The sequence below is a fragment of the Neoarius graeffei genome, chromosome 15, assembly GCF_027579695.1.
Source record: "Neoarius graeffei isolate fNeoGra1 chromosome 15, fNeoGra1.pri, whole genome shotgun sequence".
NCBI lineage: Eukaryota > Metazoa > Chordata > Actinopteri > Siluriformes > Ariidae > Neoarius > Neoarius graeffei.
Window position 1 is genome coordinate 69,105,387 of NC_083583.1, and position 6,463 is coordinate 69,111,849.

Below are 6,463 nucleotides of genomic sequence, written 5' to 3' on the forward strand. Positions count from 1 at the left end.
TTACGGATGTCAAGGTCATTCACTCAGACCGCTACCTATATAAATCACTTTAATCGTAAAAAATGACTATATTAGATTTATTGTTAACGCTTAAAACCATTCCTGTGCCATTCTTGAGGTCTCAAGGCATTTATAAACGAAAGTGAGGCCATGGCTCTGCGTATATGCTTTAAGCAGAAGGAAGTTCATAAGCATCCAGTGTCTAAAGTCCTTTACATATTCCTCAATTCTATTAAGCTGGTGTCTCTCATCTGGTTTTGCAGAAACATACAACTGTGTGTCATCAGCATAACAGGGGAAACTAGTACCATGCTTACGAATAATATCACCCAGAGGTAACATATATAAAGAATAAAAAGCAGCGGGCCGAAGACAGAACCTTGTGGAACACCAAACTTTACCTTAGTATGACTAGAAAAATCACCATTTACATCAACATACTGATCACGAACAGTTAAATAAGACCTGAGCCAGGAGAGGGCTGTTCCCTTAACTCCCACAACATTTTCTAGGCTATCCAGTAGAATGGAATGATCAATGCTGTCAAATGCTGCACTAAGGTCAAGCAACAAAAGCAGCGAGACACAGCCCTGATCAGATGCCAACAGTAGGTTGTTTACTACTTTAACCAGTGCTGTCTCTGTGCTGTGATGAGGTCTAAATCCTGACTGATACATTTCAGGGATCTTATTCCTATGTAAATACGAGCACAACTGCTGTGCGACAGCTTTTTCTAGGATCTTGGAGATAAAGGGGAGGTTTGATCTTTTATCAGTGGCCCACTTCCAGCGAGAGGAAGTTTTGCTTTTTCTCGACTCTTCAGTCTTAACACCTGGCTTGGAAAAACTTGTTTTTCATTTGGTATGAACTTCATAGACAATTTTAACCTTTTCTGGAATCGCAGAGAATTTTACAAGCCAAATAGCACTGAACTCAGCTGGATTGGGGCCAAAGTCTTAGTAGACCATTACAGACTTGCAATCTTTTCTCAGCCAGCATTGAGGAAAACAGTTGATAAGATGTCGCAGACTGACATAGTTACAAAGCCTAAACAATCATCTTTGCAAGTCGTCATCAAGGACACACAGACATCTGACCTGCAAGACTGCCAAGATTCAAAGACAGACTGCCAAAAATCAGATGACTCCATTTCGCCATCTCTATCTTCCCCCTGGATGGATTTCCCAAATAGCATGAAAAAATTGCTCCCAATGGCTACACTCTCTTTTTCCAGCCCAAATCTGTCGCGACAAGCAGTGTACCCAGTTCATCAAAATTGTGTTCGCCCAGGACTTTCAGCTGGCTACAAATCTTTTTCACCATCCAAAAGATACATGTCATCTCCAATCCTTTCACCCTCAAACCAAATGGAACATTTAGAAAGTCTTGTTTGATGTACTCTGGGTCCCTGCGAATGGGTCCCTGCGAATGGGTGTAGTTTTGAAAACCAGCTGGGACCCAATGTGCCTATGCCATTCTCTATTCCTGTGTTGATAAGAAATAGAAAACATAGAGCACATTTAACCCTGGGGGTGAACCAATCTAATCTCCTTCCTGTTTTAAAACAACATCAGAGTGCACAAGCAGATATTACTTCTAGACTTTCTGTAAAGCTAGCTCTTCTGAACGTTAGATCACTTTTAAACAAGTCATTTTTAATTAATGATCTTATTTGCAAACACAATCTTGATTTTTTGCTTCTAACTGAAACTTGGCTGGATCAAGCAAATAGTGCTACCACCCTTATTGAAGCAGCTCCCCAAAATTTTCATTTTTTGAATGTTACCCGACAAGGGAAAGGTGGAGGGATCGCAAATATATTCAAAGTCTCTTTTCAATGTAAACAATCCTCACTTGGTGATTTTACGTCCTTTGAACACTTATGTGCACTTGTTACATGCTCTCCTAACATATTATTATTAACTATTTATAGGCCTCCGAGACATTCAGCCAAAGTCTTTCTTGAAGAGTTTGGTGAACTGTTGTCAGTCATTTGCTTAGAGTTTGATTGTCTTATTATATCTGGGGATTTTAACTTGCATGTAGATAATACTGATAACACTTATGCCAAAGAACTACTTGCAATTATTGACAACTTCAACCTAGTACAACATGTACAGGGGCCGACCCACTCTCGTGGTCATACTCTTGACCTCGTCATCACAAAGGGTCTTACTGAAAGGGTCTCACAAAGGGTTTCTACTACTGTTGTTGACCTGGCCTTATCCGATCATTTCTGTGTTTTCTTTGATGTTTCTATGTCTCCTCACATTCAGAACAGCTCAACGACTATAGGTAGGAGAGTCATAAAAGACAACACATGTGCTCTCTTTGAGCAAGCTCTCTCTCAGAACTCAACCAAAATGTCAGACTCTGTAGATGATTTACTGGAAATTTTAATTTAAATATGACCCAAATTATGGATGATATTGCTCCATTCAAAATCAAAAGAGTCAATGATAAGCAGAAAGCACCATGGAAGCAGTACCCGGCTGTTAAACTGCTAAAGAGAGAATGTAGAAAGACTGAAAGAAAATGGCGCAAATCTAAACTTCACATCCATTATCAAATCCATAAAGAGATGCTTTGTAAATATAATTATGAAATTCGTAAAGCAAGACAGTCTTTCTTCTCTAACATCATCAGCAGGAATATGAACAATGCCCGTGTGCTATTTTCAACAGTAGAGAAGCTAACTAATCCCCCACCACAATTAGCACCTGAACTTCTCTCAGTTAATAAATGCAATGAGTTTGCATCCTTTTTCAAAGGTAAAATTGATAAAATACGGCAGAATATTCCTCATAATATATCTCAGTTGCAAAAAATTGAAAAACTGCAATCACCAATGACACAGATAGATAACTTCAACACAATGTCAGAATTTTGTTTAATTGATTATGAGACTCTTGAAAAAAATGTACAAAATCTCAGTTCCTCAACATCTGAATTGGACATTCTGCCCACCAACTTTAAGTCTGTTCTTCATCTTATAATTACAGATGTGCTTCAAATTATAAATACATCCCTGGAGACTGGCGTTGTTCCTGTGTCCCTAAAAAAAGCTGTTGTAAAGCCCCTACTTAAAAAAAATAATCTGGATCCTTCAGTATTAAATAACTACAGGCCAATATCAAATTTACCATTCATCGGGAAAATCCTTGAAAAAATTGTCTTCAATCAATAAACTGCCTTCTTGATATCAAACAGCCGTTTTGATAATTTTCAGTCAGGATTTCGTGCCAATCATAGCACTGAAACAGCGCTGATTAAAGTTATAAATGACATACGTCTTAATACTGATGCAGGCAAAACATCGGTCCTGGTATTACTGGACCTCAGTGCAGCTTTTGATACTGTTGATCACAACATACTGCTATATCGACTTGAACACTGGGTTGGATTGACTGGTAAAGTTATAAATTGGTTAAATTCATACTTAAAAGATAGAAGCTTCTTTGTTACCATGGGAAATTGTTCCTCAACGTCAATGTCCTTGACCTGTGGTGTCCCCCAGGGGTCGATTCTTGGACCATTACTTTTCAACCTTTATATGCTCCCACTTGGGCAAATTATCAATAACAATTCAATTTTGTATCACTGCTATGCAGATGACACCCAAATTTATTTTGCCCTATCACCTAATGATTATGCCCCCCTTGAATGTCTCTACCAGTGTATCGATCAAATCAACAGCTGGATGTCACAAAATTTTCTTCAGCTGAACACAGATAAAACAGAAGTAATTCTATTTGGAAAAAAAGATGAAAGACTCAGGATTACCACTATTCTTGACACAAAAGGGATTAAAACTAAAGAAATGGTTAAAAATCTTGGTGTTTTCATTGACAGCGAGCTAAACTTTGACAGTCACATGAAAGCAATCACTAAAACGGCATTTTATCACCTAAAAAACATTTCCAAACTGAGAGGACTTATGTCAAAAAATGATCTGGAAAAACTAATACATGCCTTCATCTCTAGTAGGGTTGATTACTGCAATGGCCTTTTCACAGGCCTGCCAAAAAAGACCATCAAACGACTTCAGCTGGTTCAAAATGCAGCGGCTAGGGTTCTCACACGAACAAAAAGAACAGAGCACATTACTCCAATTCTAAGGTCCCTTCACTGGCTTCCAGTAAGCTACAGAATTGACTTTAAAACATTGCTGCTGGTGTACAAATCTCTAAATGGTACAGGGCCCAATTACCTCTCTGATATGTTGCAGCGGCCTAACCCAATCAGATCTACCAGATCGAAACAGAAAAATTTACTATTAAAACCAGTTGTTAAAACAAAGTATGGTGAAGCAGCTTTTAGCTACTATGCAGTACAGCTATGGAACCAACTGCCAGAGGACATTAAAAATGCTCCTGCTGTTGGCAGCTTCAAATCTAGGTTAAAGACCAAGCTGTTTTCAGATGCTTTCTGTTAAATAATTAATATTGTCTTCTTTACATTTTTTATAATTTTTACTTTCTCTGCATGTTTCAAATTTACTTTAACTTTATTCTATTTTATTCTGCTGGTTTCTTTTTTTTTCTCCTCCTATTTGAACTACTACTTCATTTTATTATTTTATTTCTACTATTGTTTAATTTTTGAATTTATTATTTTCTTTTAATTCTTTTAATTATTTTAATTAATTGTTTAATTCTTTTAATATTATATATTAGAATAAAAATAAAATTATTTTATGTAATTTTATTCTCTATTGTTTACTGTTTTGTTTTTACTTCTGTAAAGCACATTGAACTGCCATTGTGTATGAAATGTGCTATATAAATAAACTTGCCTTGCCTTGATATTGGCCAATAATTAGACAGCTGACAGGGACCAAGGTCAGGATTTTTAATCAGGGGTTTGATAACTGCTAGTTTAAAGGATTTGGGTACATAGCCAAGCCTAAGAGAAGAATTTATTATTTTTAGAAGCGGTTCAATTACTTCAGGTATCATCTGTTTGAATAGTCGTGTTGGTAAGGGATCTAGTAGAGAAGCTGATAATTTTGATGCGGAGATTAATGAAATTAGTTCAAATTCTCTAAAGGGAGTAAAACATTCTAATTGCTGATTTAATATAGTTATATTGTTAACTCCAGGGTTACTTAAATTCTCAGGCCTTAAATTAGTAGTTTGAATTTTTTGTCGGATATTTTCAATTTTATCATTGAAAAAATTCATGAAGTCATTGCTACTACATACTGCAGATGTGCATGTGTCTATAGTGATCTTTTTCCTGGTTAATTTTACTAAAGTACTAAATAGGAATCTAGGATTATTTTTGTTATCTTCTATTAGTGTGGCTATATTTCCTATATTTAACCCGACTGTTTAGTATTAGCTTGAGAGTGTGACCACTATTATGGGTAGGTCCTATAACATTCTGATCAACCCCTACTGAATCTAAAATGGACACAAACACTGTTCTCAAAGGGTCTTCTGGGTTATCGAAGTGAATATTAAAATCTCCAACAACTATAGCTTTGTCGAAGGAAATGACCAGGTCTCAGATAAAATCCACAAATTCAAAAAGAAACTCAGAATATGGCCTATAAATAATAAGTAATGGAATTAACTGGGTTGACTTATTTTCCAAGACTACATACATTATATTAGTATGAAGAACTTAAAATATATTAAATTTATAACCAGATTTTTGTGTTACACCTAGATAATCATTATAAATAACTGCGACGCCTCTTCTGCCAGTTAGACGAGACTGATGTATATAACTGTATCCAGGAGGACTAGCTTCATTTAATGCTATATACAGGGGGCTGCAAAAGTAGGTATACAGTAAGGATTATACACAAATAACAGCAGCAGGGCAACTTCTACTTTCAGCAGGATGGGGCACCACTGCACTTCACACTCAATGTGAGTGCGCTACTCGACAATGAATTTCCCAACAAATGGATTGGATGTCGGGGAGCCGTTGACTGGCCACCACATTCGCCGGATCTCACCCCTATGGACTTCTTTTTCTGGGGATGTGTAAAAGATAGGGTTTTCGTACGCAAGCCACGTTCTGTTGATGTCATGATTCAGTTCATACGGGAGGCTTGCCAGGAAATGTGTTTGTATAATCAATAAAATAATGTTTTGTGTGAATGTCTTGTTTGTCATTACTGTATACCTACCTTTGCAGCTCCCTGTATTAATTAGGCTTCATCCATGTTTCTGTTAAACACAGTACATTAAACTCCTGGTCAGTAATAAGTTAATTAACAATTAGCGCTTTAGATGCAAGAAATCTAATATTTAATAGCTCTACCTTTAGATCAAAGGTGCTGGCAGCGGCTGTACAGTCAGTATGATCTAATTTTATATTGATTAAGTTACTGGACCAAACTCTCTGAGTATTTCTACTTTTTTGTTGAGCTCGGGGAACAGACACAGTCTCGATGTAGTGGACCCCGAGTGACGACTCTGTGCAGCTAGCAGACAGTCGGTTTAGCCTG

General features: G+C 36.9%; 1 protein-coding gene across 3 annotated transcripts in view; it reads right to left on the bottom strand.

The window, feature by feature from the left end:
- rcn1 (reticulocalbin 1, EF-hand calcium binding domain) overlaps nucleotides 1–6,463 on the bottom strand; it is a 192,866-nt gene that overhangs the window by 184,332 nt on the left and 2,071 nt on the right. The gene's annotated exons all lie outside the window — the stretch shown is intronic.